The sequence below is a fragment of the Protopterus annectens genome, chromosome 10.part0 (assembly GCF_019279795.1).
Source record: "Protopterus annectens isolate FY-2018-M chromosome 10.part0, PAN1.0, whole genome shotgun sequence".
Taxonomy (NCBI): domain Eukaryota; kingdom Metazoa; phylum Chordata; order Ceratodontiformes; family Protopteridae; genus Protopterus; species Protopterus annectens.
Genome location: NC_056744.1, coordinates 463,660,471 through 463,678,344, shown reverse-complemented (window position 1 = coordinate 463,678,344; position 17,874 = coordinate 463,660,471).

Sequence of the window (17,874 nt, the reverse complement as noted above, 5' to 3'; positions counted from 1 at the left end):
GTGTATAAAATCAATAAAGTGGCTGCACCTTCTGGAAGCTTCTGTATGTATGTCTGTATGTATGTATATATGTATGTATGTATGTATGTGATCAGGGTGCAACGGATTGCAGTCTAAATGGTTTTAGATTGATGGACAACAGAAGATTTTAGCCTATGCAAAAGTTGTATGATCAAATTTTGTGTACTCATATAACATTTTAAATGTTGTATTTGACTATTTTGTATTTTTGCACCTTCTGCACTTGGGTTGTGGATGAAAAGGGTCCAAAGACCAGCCCATCCAACCAGTCAAAAAAGAATAAATAAATAAATAAATAAATATGGTTTAGGTAACTTTTTCATAAATTTTCTGGCTAATTGTATCTGCTTATACTTATTTTAAATTTGGGGGGGATTTAATAAAGCCTACACAGTCTTTTTTACCATGTAGGCATCGTGCCACTCTGCTTACACGAAAGTAAGCAGTTTTTAAATACAGTAAAAGATTGCTGGGTGGCTTGCATGCACACTCCAACACAGAAAGTTCTGTGCCATGCAAATCACCTCATAAGCAGGTGAATCTCATGCAAATGAGGCAGGTAAAGTGATCCAGCAAGCAGATAGGCAGCTCTGCAGACCCTATGTCAGTGTCTGTAGTGTACACGGAAAAATTCCATGTGCAGGAATGTAGACAGAAGAAAGGAGCTGTAAAATGTAGATAGATGGACAGAAATGGCATACCACATTCAGATATGAGTGAAACTATCCTCCATATGTCTGAAATATTAATGGAAATAAGTTAAATTAACTTTTTTTTAATAAGCTGGGCATGTTTGTTCGGCACTCCGCAGTGTGCAAACATGCTTTATTAAAAGAAAAAAGAAAGTAATATTATGTGACAGAAATTTATTACACCACCCTGCGTAGAGTATCTGCAATGGTGCATTGGTTCTGTTGCTAATGTGGTAGGGCTTGGAAGCATTAGTTTCCAGGTTGTGAGCACAAATCCCTATATAAATGAGGTGGAGCTACTGAACAGCATAAAGGTGTGATCATGTCTGCATATCTTCTCCATGTATGCACAGAACTATGTTGATGTTTACAGAGAAGGTAGCTAACATCAGGGGAAAGTATGTCCAATGACCTCTAAGCTTATTTCAGCTTAGCTGTGCCTGTTTGTATGGCACGCCACTGTGCTGAGCATGCCCTTTCAGGGGGGTGTGTGCACTAGCTTCTAAGTTTTGTTTAGCTAAGGGGAGCATCTTTCCATGTGTTTGCGAAGCATGCTGCCATGCTGAGGGTGGAAGTCTGGGGGTGTACACTAAGTGCTAAGCTTTTTTTTTTTACCTACGGGGCATGTGTTTGTGCAGCATGCCACAGTGCTCAGTGTATCTAAACGCCAATGACATAATAATTACTTTTGACCCCTGTTTCACTTAAACTAGGGCCATTAAATGATGGCAATGATATACCAGGCAGGTGCAATGCATCATAGGTTGCCAATCTCAGAGTCATAACCTAGAGCAGCATACTATAAAGTATGCATACACCCTACAATCTGATTCTTCCCCCATACTGTGCACCATTAGAGTACAGACTTGGGAATTTTAACTGAAAGAGTGCTAGGGGCTGCTGCAAGTCTTCTACATCTGTATATGCTAGATGCTGAAGTCAATGCTGCTGCTGCTGCTGACAACAGGCCTAGACAGAGAAGGAGAAGAGTGTTCAGGCCCAGGGTAACCTACCAGGAGCTACATGACCTGGAGATTGTAAAGCACTACAGGGTGGACAGGGACATATTACTAGAACTCACTGAGCTCTGCCACCCTCAACTCAAACCCAGAGCCAACAGAGGGGAACCCATCCCAGTGGAAACAAAGGTATGTGTATCCCTTAAGATACTAGCTACAGGTACCTTCCAAAGACCAACTGATGACATGATGCATCAGCATCCAGGGTACTCCACTAGTTCCTGGATGCCAGGCTACCACATGCAAGTGAGCACATTTCTTTTCCCCTCACCCCTGAGGTGAGGGCCAGCAATATGCAACACTTCTAAAGTGTAGCACACTATCCTGTGGTACTGGGTGCCATAGATTGCACTCATGTACACATCAAGTCACCACTCGGTGAGGAGGGTAGAATCTATGTCAGCTGCAAGGGGTACCACTCCATCAACTGCCAGGTCATGTGCAATACCCAGTGGATTATCATGAATGTGTGTGTTGGCAGCCCTGGCAGTTATCACGACGTCCATATCTGGCATGCATCACAGCTGTACCTGATGATGGCTAGGGGTGATATCCCACATGGCCATTTACTGGGGGATGCTGGCTATGCAGTTGAACCATAGATGATGACACCCATCAGAAATGCGCACACACCCATGGCAGAATGGCATAATGAGGTACACGCACAAACTAGAAACATCATAGAGCATGTGTTTGGGCTTCTGAAGTCACGGTTCCAGTGCCTCAGTGAATCTGGTGGAACCCTGCAGTACACTCCAGCCACATATGCACAAATATTCACAGTATGTGCCATGCTACACAGTATGAACCTGTGGAAACAGCTGCAGCAGAATCAGCAAAGGGAAGGGATACACAGCCACCCACCAGTGCCTAGGTCACCACAGCTACACTCACAGAAGGACTCAGAGGAGGAACCCCCTGATGATGTACCTGTAGGCAGATGTAGGCATGCCCAGTTCACCCTGGCTTTGGCTAAGAAACAATGCACAGCACATTTACTGACAACCTAGGGTCCTAGGGACTGATACCTTACTCCTACCCACATACATATAGGAAAATTGTTGATGCCAGACAACACACACAACCTGTACCCATCCATGTATTGGCTGTGAACTGCTTGCATCACATAGAGTCTGCCCTGAACTACAGTTCTGCCAACTGCTGAATTTGCAAGGTAAGTCTCTAACCTACACACGCTACTTGTCAGGATTAATATAATATGGCATCATATGAATGGATCTGCTGCATTTATGCAAAGAAATATAGTGAGCTATTTGGACAGCTGTAACATCCACATGGGACTCCAGATACCCAGTCCAATAGTATGTGTCCCCTAATAATCAGTAGGCCTCATGGTTGGAATATTCACTACATCAGTCAAGGGAGATGTTAAACAGTGGGGTCACTTGACATTTGGACTGCTGTCTATCCCACCAGATCATGTGTTGGTGTCCGCCACCCCCAACACAGCCATGTTCCCATATAACTGCTTTCACAGTAAGTAAGCAATGGTATATCAGCAAGCCAGGCAATCTCAGGGCTGTAACATAGTACTCTAACACACATTGTATGTCCCATGTAAAGCAAAACTAACAAAGTATATATTTATGCTATTGAATGTGGGATGAATGACTCCTCTCTGTCTGGCAGCTTGTGTGGCTCAGTGGATTATGGAAGTTAGCATGGGTGATGGTGTTGATGGTTCTAATCTGAAAAGTATTCACATATTTTGCATGTGATGTATGATTATGTCAGTGTTTTCACATACTGTCATTCTGTGTGTGGTGTACCATTATGAACCTCAGTCACATATTAAGTACAGCAGACAGCTGGGGAATGCCATGGACATTTTGAGTGAAGTGCAGTATTGAAGAAACAGAGACAGATGTCAATGTCTGTAACATACCTATCAACCTCTTAGTGCAAGACATCTGGACAAAGCCCAATAAAATGGGTGGAGAAAGGCCCACAAATAGGGGCATATTTTAAATACTGCTCTCATAAACTTAAAAAGTTGCTAGACTAACAGGGTTTCTCTCAACAGACATTTTTCTGAACGGTTTGAAGTCAGAAACTCAAATGTATGTCATTATTTAGTGAAAAAAATCAGAAGCAAGTGCTAAAATAAAGACTCAAAAACAAATTGAAAATCAGCACTCAGGATGATTATTTAGTGACTTCAGTCCTCAATTCATCCAAGTGACTTGCCAGAAAACCACAAATATTATGAGGAACAGACCAAAAGTATGAGCCAAAACTCTGGACATTCTGTGAAAATCTGGACAGTTGAGAGGTATGGTCTGTAAAATCCCAGAATGGAGTACAGGTAGATGTGGAGTCACTGTATAAGTACTGATAGCCACACTGGACATGCACAAACAGTTAAAATGAGTGCAATTCTGTTGCCCCATCATCAGAATGACCTGTTATGTATAGATATGTCTATACATATAGACATATACGTATACATATCCATCTGTCACTATCTCTCTCTCTCACATACATAGTATATCTATCACTATGTAGTGTCACATAGATATATACCGATATATATATATATATATATATATATATATATATATATATATATATATATAGCTATATATATCACAATGATATATAGACTCTCCCCATATATCTACATGACACATATACATATCCGACACATGCACAGCTACATTTTTATATACATCCCTGATAATTACATAAACATGTGTGTGGCTGTCTGTATTGTCCTACATACCCTAATAATGGTGAGTAGGTCTGCACTATCACACATCCATACTGTTGCTCAGGGATCCAAACTAAGTATGATACAGTACATAATCCATTTACCTACAGACCCCTGTGCCTGCTGGATGTCACCACATAGAGAGATGTAGGTGAGCAGGTGGTGTAATGTATAATGTTGTCAGCGTACACATAGACAAAGTACATTGTTCCTGCCCACATGTTTGTCTATCTAACTGCAAGCCACCACATATGGCCATACTGGTAACTGTACACACATAGCTAGGATAATAACAGTTATCCTACTGCTAGGCTACTAGATGCAGATAGTACGAAGCAATATCACTCTGCAGGCCACAGATTCTGTTCAACACAAGCCTAGTTTGTGTAATGCACAAGTGCTGTGCTTGTGATCACATATACAATAGACTCAACCTGTGGCACATGTGATAAGTACTGTGATTTACAGTGATTAAGACTAGATAGATAGAGGTTTTAATCCCACTGTGGGCTACTTACATGCCTTCATGGGCAATACACCTGCAATGGTTATGCACTTTTTGGCCCTGTAACTTGCTGCTGGCCTTCAAACTGCCCTCTTCTACAAGGCCTGATGATGTCATCAACCTTAAGGCTACCAGCTGACAGTGTAGTATCAGACTTAAGCTGTGGCATGTGTGATAAATACTATGATCTATAGTATGTAAGACTAGATAGGTAGGGGTTTTAATCTCACTCCAGGCTACTTGGAATGTGTGGATGTCCAGATGGCATAAATATGATCACCTTGGTAACTCAGAAATAGTTAAGGCTTTGCAGTATTTTATTTGTAGCATGTGATGTGGCCCCCAAAGGACTGACCACAACAAGGCCTGCTGATGTCATCAAGCATAATATGTCCTGAACTGACAGTACTAGCAGGCATGAGGTGTTTTGCAGGAATCATGTACTGTGATTTGTAGTGTGTACCATTACATTGGTAAGTGTTTTCATCTACATACAGCCAACTTGCCCTACATGTGTGCCTTGGCATGTCCTGTATGCAGTGATTGGAAGTGGTGCTAGTCTCAATGTATCCAGGTTTGTGTGTGAGCCTGTTAGAGCATTTTAAATCATGTTATTTAACCATAGGATGTTTGAGCATCCTTAGCATAATGGCCATACAGCTCTCACAATCATAGATATCTTTATACCCATAGTTACATGATTAGTATAAATTGCCCCAGTCCAAGAGGAACAGAGGCAGATACCCTGTGTTGAGATGATGGTCGCCCAGCCAGTCATACAGATGGCATGCGTGAGGTGCACCAAGGTGCTCTGTGTGCCATTAGGCAGGGATCTGTTTCAAGGGTGTGTGTAAGTCTACTAGACAAATCTCTCCCACAGGCATGTAGTAATAACATCAAATATGAGGTTAATGTCCTTACAGATAGGCAGCATATGTAATCAAGCAGGGTCACACATTGTCCTGTATGCAAGGCACAGATCACCTCTGAAAAGTCAATATGCCACAGGTGACAATGATACTCATTGCAGATGGTCCCCATTGAATACATAATGAAGACATGAAGTGTCCTTGTGTGGGACCATACTATTGTGTGCAACTGCCAGTACTGCTTGGAAAGGTAGATCATAAAATGGCCATTGCACCAGATATTGGCATGCTCAGAGAAGAGTACTTGGAGGTTTTGAGTATGTCACTTACATGTTACTGTAGCCTCAGCTATGCCATATGATTCCTGCCATACCATTGTAGAGACATGGTGAGCTGAGCCACATTATGTGTAAACCTGTGTGGCCAGGTCTGTGTGCCCAGTTCATACACGCCTGAGTATGTACATCACATGTTGTGACTGATGTGCTACTTACTAGGTACATAGGTCTAACTGATGGAAATGATGCTACATAGATATTTCTATGGAGTTTATGGCCATTAGTATGTCAACAGGCATGTGTTTACAATGCCGTCTTGCGGGATAGTGACATACCACAGAGGCACTATGAGTGTTCACAATTTGGAGGCATCAGCCAACATTGTTAGCCACAGTAGTCATGTGTATTGTGATTGAATGGATTCCAAGCATTAGAGGACCCAGGACTGTACCCTGTTGAGCACTGCTGCTTACAGATCAGCTATTGGAGGCAGATGTCCCTATGGTGTGTGTGTGTGTGTGTGTGTGTGTGTGTGTGTGTGTGTGTGTGTGTGTGTGTGTGTGTGTGTGTGTGTGTGTGCCAGCAATGGGCCACTTAGTGACCCCCTATGATGACAGTATTGTGGATGCCTAAGTGGGTGCTTTGTAAATGTTGCCTCAGTGGAAGATATAGTCAGATGGCTTGTCTCAGTCTAGGGGGTTGTATGCTCTGATGTACCCTCACCCAGGCCCATAGTGACTGTCTTGAAAATGTCCATCACATGTAACAGTCATGTCCCCCTGTCACACATCCAAACTGTGTACAGTCAACTGTGTGTAGAACATGTATATGTGTGCTGATCAGCTATATGATGATCACCCCTATGGGCATACAGATATGGATACTCAAACAAAGAGGTGTATAGTTAGGTCAATCAGTGGATGCACCACCTCTGTGCAAGGGTATAACAGTTGCCGTTGTCAATTCAGCTGTGTAGCCAGTAGTGTCAGTATGATTGCAAGGGTTTCCCAATGGTGATAGTCATCCTTGTCAGATCACATGTGGGATGCAGCCTGAAATGTTAGCATGTGGTGGGGACAAGGGAGTGTAGTTGATGCAGACAGTGTGAGTGTACAGGTTAGGTATGAGTACAGACACATCTTATGTGACATCATGACATATGAAATCACCAACAATCTGGGCCTGTCCTTTGAGGTCACACATGTAACTACAATGTACATTGTGGTTCTGATTTGTATGGGTGGCTAATTTTGTCACTTACTGTGTCTACACAGCATGACAACAACACTATGTGCTTCTTTTAACTGATAAGGTAGTGCCTCCATGTTAGGGGGGCACGCCCACCCCAACTTTCACATAGCACTGTCCACCTGTTTTTGTACAGCTTGCTAATGGCAGTTGTCCACCAGTCAGGTTTGCTGAGCCATGATGAGCCTGTGTCTCTCCTGTCACATATAGCCGAGTTCATACAGTTGCAAGGCTGCTGACATAAAGCATGGGTGTAGAGCTCTGTAGACTTGCTTGTCCCATCTGATGGGGGAGGTGCAGTCATGCTATGTCAACCATCCCACAGGAAATAATAAATGGCTTTCTTGATATATATGTCTGTACTGTCTGCAAGTTGGGGGTATGTGCTGGTAGTTCTAAGGAAACTGATCTGTGGCCAGATCCCAGCAGGGAGGACCTTACATTGGAGTGGCTATATTGGTTACCCATACTGGTAAATACATGATGCAACATGTGGGTTCCCCATGTGGGCATATCACAGCACTGCTACAGTGCATTGTAGGTAAGAACCTGGACCATCCTTTGGGCAAGTGAGCCACAGCATGACTAAGCAACACAGTGTCTACATATTACACATCCCTGACATGTTTGTCTGTGCTCACTTCTTGCAACATGCTGGAAGTAATTGCAATACTTGCTTGCACAAAGAACACCTAGCATATAGTACCAAATGGTGTCCCCAGACCTCTGAGTTTTGTCACCTGAAATGCCATGATAGGAGTTAACATGGATACCTGCACTAACACTGTCATACACCTACTTACACTGGACCAAACACTGCTACTTTTGCTCAAGGCCAGATCATGCCTACCAAATGTAAAGGGTGGAGCCCATTGACTGTTACACTATGCAATGGATGTGAGACATATGTCTCACTCCACCAACCATGGCCTGACAAGTTGTATGACAATATTAGGCCAGCAGGCCTTGCTGGAAACTGTGTACATCATGTACTGAGTGTTATGTCAGCTGGTGGATAGGCAAGTGTCTGAAAGTTATACTCTGGGAAGATAGCATTGGGAGACGTATGCTGCAATGATGCCAGTCACCAGTGGAGTTCACTGTCCTCTGTTATTGGCATACCCCATCTACCTATCCTCTCTCTGCAGTCACAGCCACTGTCAGTGACCTCTGACTGAGTACATTAGCAGGCAATTGCATATTAGGAGCTGTCCCAATATCCCACATAGAACCAACAGTTATCCAGGATGGCCTAAGAAACAGTCAGTTGTTCTCTGAGTCACTGACAAAGACTAAATGCCAACAACTGCACAATACTATCCTGTGGAAATCATCCACCACTGCAAAATATTGTAATGTCTGCACACTGCACACATTTCAGCCATTGCCCATGGAGTTATAGATACAGAGAAAACTATAGCCTTTGACTTTCACTGGTCGGTAAGATGTGGGGATGCATTTACTGTTGTACAGCCTATACCGACAGGTTTAGGATAAAAATCTCAAACTGTCATTGCTATACTGAATGTGGCAGCCATCACACCTATCATTGTGTGCACAATAGCACCCCATGCTATGTCACTACACAGGAATATTGTACAGCTGTAAAAGCCACACAGGTTCCATGGTACATCAATACACACTGTAGATAGCATGTCCTATGGAGTCCGTGTCATGACTGTACATGTGTAGTCTATCTTCTAAATGCTTTGGAGGCGATGTGTATGGGTTTATACAGGGAGGTGTCGGATCCCACTGTGTACCTCCTGCATATCCATGACTTGACTAATACATGTCTCACCTGTCCTACACACCTATGCTCAACTCCTGAGAGACTTGCTTGACTACAAACATCTGCATTAGAAGCTGAAGTTAAGTAAAACTTGCAGTAGTGTATTTTAGTCTTCTGTTAAGTACAAACTTGCAGTTTTAAAAGTACTGTATTTTTATTTTTTCTGTTTCCTAATTATGTTTTTCTGAACAGTGTGCTGTGTGTCTGTCTGCTATACGAGGGGGTGGTGTTATCACTTCTTTATCTGATATTTAATAGCCTAGAGGGATTCTTCTATACCTTAAGTGCTAGCCACAAAGTTAGAGAAATCATTTTATGCTCAACTCCTGAGAGACTTGCTTGGCTACAAACATCTGTATTAGAAACTGAAGTTAAGTAAAACTTGCAGTAATGTATTTTAGTCTTCTGTTAAGTACAAACTTGCAGTTTTAAAAGTACTGTATTTGCATTTTTACTGTTTCATAATTGTGTGTTTCTGAACAGTGTGCTGTGTGTCTGTCTGCTATATGAGGGGGTGGTGTTATCACTTCTTTGTTATCTGATATTTAATAGCCTAGAGGGATTCCTCTGTACCTTAAGTGCTAGCCACAAAGTTTGAGAAATCATTTTATGCTCAACTCCTGAGAGACTTGCTTGGCTACAAACATCTGCATTAGAAGCTGAAGTTAAGTAAAACTTGCAGTAGTGTATTTTAGTCTTCTATTAAGTACAAACCTGCAGTTTTAAAAGTATTGTATTTTCATTTTTTCTGTTTTCTAATTGTGTGTTTCATTGAACAGTTTGCTGTGTGTCTCTCTGCAGTTAGTTCCACACCCACCCTCCATGGTCTTGTGTTGGTATTAGTGTTGGTGGCTCTGGAATTGCCTGCCCCTCCTGTAAGTCTGTATTAGAACACTCCTCCAGGGTCCATCTCATTTGCTCACTTAACCGAGTACAGTCATATTCTGAGTCTAGTGTTCACTCTACTTAATACAGAGAGAAAATTTGAGAAGGCCAGCCCACTTAGGTTCTTCCTTTCTCTCTCCTTGCACTTAAAAAATTGCACTTTATTCATTTGCTTTTGCTGTATTTGTGTTTCCTCCTACTTTATTTTGCTTTTCTTAAAAGTACTCAATTTTATTTATTCTGCTGCATTTATTACTTATTGGCAGTAGCCTGATTAAATTGTAACTGTTTATTCTAAGTCTTTTGGTTTAAGCACTTGGGCTTCATACAGGCTGTTTTACATTAAGAAGGTTTGTGGTCTGCACTGTTGTGGCAGGACAGGTAGCTTACATCCTTCTAAGCTGGGAATTGCTGATTGAAGGCCCAGTGTCTGCTATTCTAAAAGTGTATTAGTTCTGGCTTAAGCACTTGGGCTTCAGGACAGTTATTCTACATTAAGAAGGTTTGTGGTCTGCGCTCTTGTGGGAGGAGAGGCTGAATTCTTCCCTTCTGAGCTGGGAATTTCTGGTCACAGGCTTATTGTGCCTGCTTATTTGAACAGTTTCTTTCTGAAATTGGTGGACCTTGTTGCTGTAGCATAGGCCAGATTCAGGCCTGCTGAATCTAGCTTTGTTTGTATAACTTGAGCACTGATCCAGGACATCTTTTTTTGGAGAAGGTTCCCCTACACTCTAGTAGCAGGAGTGTGCAGTTAGAACTTGACTGATTGACGACTGCTGGAACAGGGCTCAATTTTGAGCTTTTTGTCTGGTTAATTGGGAAACTTGTTTAAATCAGTTTGTTCATTTTCTATTGCTATATATATATATATATATATATATATATATATATATATATATATATATATATATATATTGCACTTTATTCATCTGCTTTTACTTTATTTGTGTTTCTTTCTACTTTATTACTAGGGGCATTGACTACAACTCTGATCTGCAATATATAACAATAAGTATCCTTTTCTGTGCATTTAAAGTATTTTTTGAGTGTATCTGCTTTATTTTCTGAAAAAAACAAAACAAAAAAAAAATATATATATATATATATATATATATATATATATATATATATATATATATATATATATATTTACTTGTTTCCTGCCTTTCTAAGCTAGTATTGCCCAGTTTTCAGGTTAGTGCCAAATTCAGGGCTGTGTTACAAATCTCTGTGTTTGCCCATACCTTACTTGGATAGAAGGAAGTTTCTCTGTTCACCTGTGAGAGAGGGGAGCTTTGACCAGCCTATCTGTCCCTGGAGGTGTGGTTTAAGCCCAGAAATTAGTAGTTTATTGGCCATTTTGGGCTAATTTCTATCTCTTTCATTTCCCTGCTATAAATACCATATTTGCCCGATTTTGCACGCCGGGCAGTGCCGGTTACCTAGGGTAAAACTATTCCCGGCTCCACAAAGTCTCCTCTTCAATTTTTGCCCTGGAACTAGACAAACTTTCAACTTAAGCACTCAAGCCATTCATTTTTCAGCCCGGCACTTGCTCAAAACTTATAGCAAGCACTTATAAACCCTAGCACTAGACCCTCCTGTACTGTACAGAAGGACAAGGCTCCCTATTCGACCTTACCAGTCAGCCAGTAAAACAGTTCACTGTACCTATCCAGGCATGTCCAAAGGGCAGTTTCAGGTGTACTCTCCAGTCCAGCTGGTGAATCTGGGCATTGTGAGGCAATGTTACAACTGCCTCATGTACACAGACAGCCCCCTCCTCCTACCACCAAACACTAATACATGCGAGAGATGCAATTATACAGCCAAACTGGAGGCTAAGCTCTCTCAACCCAAGACTGGATCAGACAGTCAAGAGGGAAATACTTGCATCACACCACCAGTCTCACATAGACCCATTAAACCAGCAGTGTTAAAAAACACACATAAATACATGAAAACATACTCAAAGACTCTAAATAAAAATCTGCAAAACCAACAGAGACCTCCAAAGCAAACATCCAAGCAACCTCCACCCCCAACATAAACCATTAAACAAATACTTCACAAACCAATGTGGCATGCAATCACAGCCCTTAAGGCAAAATAACATACTAGTAATAGGTGACTCTATAGTCAGGCACACTGATGTCCCACTCACTAGGCTGAATAAGGAGAAGGTTACTGTTAGCTGCCTGTCGGGTACCAGGATCCACCACATAACACAAGCATGCAGGAGACTCCAGAACAAGTACAAATATGACTCTTGTCCATGTTGGTGTGAATGACCTCAGCTGTACTTCCCTGGACTACATGAAAAGAGACACGGAAGCACTCTCTGATCACATAGCCAAGGCTGGTATGACCCTGACCCTGAGTAGCATCCTGCCCTCACCAAGAATGATACCATGGTATAAAGAAGAAATTCTCAATTTCAACAATTGGCTAAGTTTCTGGTGTCATTCAAAGGGGATCCAGTGTCTGTCTGCCTGGAATGAAATGCTCGACAAGCTAGAGACGGCTTGCACCTGTCACCCTTAGGCTTTCAAATACTGGTCAAGGCTCTTGCCACCCCCATAGTGCCTTTTTTAGGCAAGGCTCAAAAGACAAACCCACCACCGTAAATAACACAAGTAACAAAAATCTGAGGGTAATGCTACTCAATGCCAGAAGTCTAAACCTCAAAATGCACACACTTGAGGCACTCCTCAGTATGGAGAAAATCAATATATGTGCAGTAACAGAAACCTGGTTTAAGGCTCCAGAGAGCACCCCAGCACTACCAGGCTACAACTCATACCATACATTTCGGCCACAGAACCTAAACCGAAATACAAAAGGCGGGGGAGTATCCATATTTATCAAGGATATCCACACCTCCGGGTTAGTGGCACAGCACAATGCTTCAAAGATCATTCATGTGCAACTAACAATGGGCAAAACTGCAATTCAAATTGTATTTTCCTACAGATCACCCACCAAGTCCCAGGACTCCCATTCTGCATTTCTGGAAACACTGGGAAACATAAAGGTCCTACCAAACACCCTAATATTAGGTGATTTCAATTGCCCAAACATTAACTGGGAGAACCACTCAAGTACTAACTCCCTTGCCCAACATTTCCTAGAATTTATAAACTCAAACGCCCTGTTCAAATGGTCAACACCCCCACCAGAGGTGACAACATATTGGACCTGGTCATCACCAACATGGGAGACCGGTGCTCCACACCGGAGGTCAACCCCTTTCTGGTTAGATCTGACCATAAACAAATCATTTTGGATATCTACATTCTGCCCCCACCCCCAGACAAGAAAACCACTCTGAAAAACTTTTCAAAAGCAAACTTCACATTACTTAGGGCCGAGGTGGAAAGTTTCAAAGCCCCCATGCCAAAGGATGACACTGTCCATGCTGCAAAATCCTTTACTAATGCATTCTATGAGCACCTACAAGAATGCATGGATCATGCCATCTCAAGCAAAACTAAGACTCACTCCTCCAAGAAAAGGAAACTAGTCTGGTGGACCCCTGCCATAAACAAGCTAAACAATAGAAGGAGGAAACTAGTACAGAAAAGAGTAAAATCCCAAAAAGGGAAGACATCCCTGATCAGTATCAGCAAGAAATTATGATCCCTCATAAAATCATCCAAGGCGAGCTTTGAAAGAAAAGTTGCCAAGGACTCCAAAGATAACCACAAGGCATTATTTAGCTATGTCAAGAATCTAAATGGCAATGCTCAGATCTGTTCTGAGTTAGTGCAGAATGGCACAAAAATACACTGAACTGACCGATATCGCCAACATCCTGGCAGACAGGTTCAGTGCAAATTTCACCCCCTCCCACCCCCAAAAGGGCCCGTAACCATAGCAGAAGAATGTACAGTTCCTGAAATCACAGACACTCAGGTTAAAACAGCCCTCTCCAAAGCCAAAAACACAGCATCAATGGGACAAGACAGTGTCCCAGGCTGCGTACTACACGAGCTCAAAGATGAACTAACCCCTCACCTAAACACGCTGTTCAAACTCAGCCTCTCCACAGGCTATGTAACCATAGAGTGGCCAACAGCAACAGTTATTCTGCTCCACAAAGGTGGAGCCACAGCAGACCCCAGGAACTATCACCCTATAAGCTGACTAGCTTGGTCTGCAAGGCTATGGAGTGCATCATCATGGAACATCTTAACAGAGATATTGGGAACCTCCAAACACTGGAGCCTACCCAGTTCGGCTTTGTTAAGGGCAGTTCATGCCTCCTAAACCTGGTGGAGTTCTTTGAGACAGTTACCAAGGCTTTAGACAAGGGAAAGGTGGTACACACAGCCTACCTAGACCTCGCTAAGGCCTTCAACACCATTCCCCATTCTGGTATTAAAGACAACCTCACCAGCCTGAACATAAATCCCTACATTACAAGATGGGTTGCCAACTGGCTCACAGACAGAACCCACATGGTGAGAGTTGCGGGAGCTACGTCCAACTCTAAACCGGTTACAAATGGCTTTCCCCGGGGCTCAGTCCTAGGACCCCTCCTGTTCAGCATATACTTCTCAGAGGTACAGGCAAGCACAGGAGGACTATGGCTGAACAAGTTTGCAGACAACTGCAAACTAGGGGCTATAATTGACTCTCCAGCTGACACAGACATCCTCCAAAAGGGTCTCACTGAGACGGATACCTGGTGTCAAAATCATGGCCTCAAGCTAAATGCCAAAAAGTGTATAGTCATCCCCTGTTGAAAAAACAAAGTACCCACAAACTAAAACATAGGTGGTAGCCCCCTAAGTACGGAAGACGTAATAAGGGATCTGGGGATCCAAGTAGATAGTAATCTCACCTTTGATAATCACATTGCCAAAGTGGTTAGAAAATCCTTCTACGTGGCCCACCTAATCACAAAAGGGTTCGCATCCAGATCAAAAGAGGTCATTGTGCCCCTCTACTCATCACTCATAAGACCCATCATAGAGTACAATGCCCCATTTGGGATCTACCTTACAAGACAACGAACTGTTGAACTGAAACGGAATGCAATAAAAGTCGGCCAAAAAGAGTTAGTGCTATTTATTATAAATTACACTTTCAGCTAGGACAGTGCCTAGCCTTCTTCAGACAAACAGTTAAAATATGGTAAACCAATGCCTTTTAGATAATCAAGTCAGTGATGTCATCAATTAAGCAATGTTGTTAGTAACCATAACAACATATTATTGCAGCCTACTTTTATATAACAAGCTATAACTCATTAACTTATAATACAGGAAATGATGAACAAAACAATATATATTCCTATCTCATCTTATGTTTAAAACACACTTATGTGTATACATGTTAAAAACTGGACTATACAAATTTAATAACAACATACTCTACTTAAAACGCTAAATCAAATTCATACTAAATAAGTCAAATTCATAAAAATACTTATGAATTCCCTAGTTCTCCTTTGTATGAATATAAGGACTAAAAAATACCTAATTAAACAAACACTGCACTAACCAACCTTTAATTCCTGGTTAAAATGTCATATGCAAGAACCATTTGCATTATATTCAATTTTTATCTATTCAAAGTTAGGAGTTTCAACAGCCTTTTAATGGAAATACTATCATTAATCCCATGAACATGAACCACATTTAAACGTCCCATTAATTCTCCCATAAGAATTCCTGCTATTAATGTTGCTCTCTAAGAGGGCTTTAAGATTTTGACCACGTCTGTATACTATTCTAGGGCTAGAACCAAGAATTCTAGAAAGGGAATCATCATTTTTAATGAGGTCCCAATTTTTATTTATTACCTCTCTAATGGTCTATTCATGTTCACAATGTAAACACATTCTGGTTGGTAACCAGGTGGTTTTGAACCACAACATATACAAAATAAAAGGAAAATTCAACTGTGAATCTAAGGGTGTGATTTACGCTGCTTGTTGTAATTCATGTAACGTGTTTTACATTGGGAAAATGGAGAGACGTTTTAGGCAGCGAATATATGAGCATTGTTATGCAATAAAGAAGAAAGATTTTAAAAATGCTTTAGCCAAATACTGCTCTGAATTTCCCGCACACACCTTTAGGTTCACAGTTTTACAACAGAGAATTGAGAACATTCGGGGGGGTCCTTGGCAAATTTTGCTCGAAATAGATGAACTGAAGTGGCAAGTGCGAATGAGGGTTCATATGCCCCCAGGGATTAATGATAGTATTTCCATTAAAAGTCTGTTGAAACTCCTAACTTTGAATAGATAAAAATTGAATATAATGCAAATATATAAATTCTTGCATATGACAGTTTAACCAGGAATTAAAGGTTGGTTAGTGCAGCGTTTGTTTAATTAGGTATTTTTTAGTCCTTATATTCATACAAAGGAGAACCAGGGAATTCATAAGTATTTTTATGAATTTGACTTATTTAGTACGAATTTGATTTAGTTTTTTAAGTAGAGTATGGTGTTATTAAATTTGTATAGTCTAGTTTTTAACATGTATACACATGTGTGTTTTAAACATAAGATGAGATAGGAATATATATTGTTTTGTTCATCATTTCCTGTATTATAAGTTAATGAGTTATAGCTTGTTATATAAATGTAGGCTGCAATAATATGTTGTTATGGTTACTAACAGCATTGCTTAATTGATGACATCACTGACTTGATTAGATAAAAGGCATTGGTTTACCATATTTTAACTGTTTGTCTGAAGAAGGCTAGGCACTGTCCTAGCTGAAAGTGTAATTTATAATAAATAGCACTAACTCTTTTTGGCCGACTTTTATTGCATTCCATTTCAGTTCAACAGTTCGTTGTTTGTGGGTTTTTGGTGTTATGTACCTTACAAGACACCAGCAACAACTGGAAAGTCCACAGAAGTACCTTACCAAGAGGATCACTGGCCTCAAATAGATGCCCTATGCAGCATGACTGAAGAAACTCCAGCTGTACTCAGTTGCATATCGCCTACTCAGAGGTGATCTCTGCCTGACATACAAGGCCATGTCCAACCCAGAATTGATGGACATGCTCCACCTAAAGAAAACCATATCCCCTCGAGCCACACACTCTAGGGATCTAAACCTCACCACAACAATAAATAGGACATGCTGGAGGGATAGATTCCTGTCCCAGAGACTTCCCATGCTTTGGAACAAGATCCCAATCTACATTAGGCAGAGCTCCTCGCTAACACTCTTCAAAAGAAACCTTGATGAGTGGATGGGAAACAGAAAGTTTACCCCAGGGATCACCTCAGTGGCTCTGCTGGACAGAGGCACAGCGAACTAATCTAAGGGGACTGCAAAAGTCAACACATTCTGGCTAGGCTTATAAATGCCTTTGGGCAGATAGCTTAGTACCTACCTATGAACCTATGAACATCACTGTGGTATACATAGCACATGCTGGAGAGACAGGTATGTAACACAGACAATACATCCTACATGAAACGGGATGTCCATGCATGTAAAGCACGGATTCACTTTAGAAGCTCGAAATACTGAAATATCAAAATTCAGTATTTCATGCCCCTAAAGTGGAATCCTGAAAAGAGTGAAACCTCAGAAGTGCGAAATTCAAAACCTCGCATACCAGAGGTTTTGAATTAGCATTTCTGGTGTTTCACTGTGGTTATGGATTCAGGTAAGTGCTGATGTGGTAAGGGTTTTGGGGAGGGGCTGTGGTGTGTGTTAGTGTGTTTTGTTGCTGTGATGTGTGTGTGCGAGGAGAATGTAGCTTGTGTGGTGGTGTTTTGTGTGTTTTTGCATGTAGTGCGACCTCAGAGTTAGAATATTTAAGTAGGGGGGGTGCAGGGGGGCTTGTCTCCCT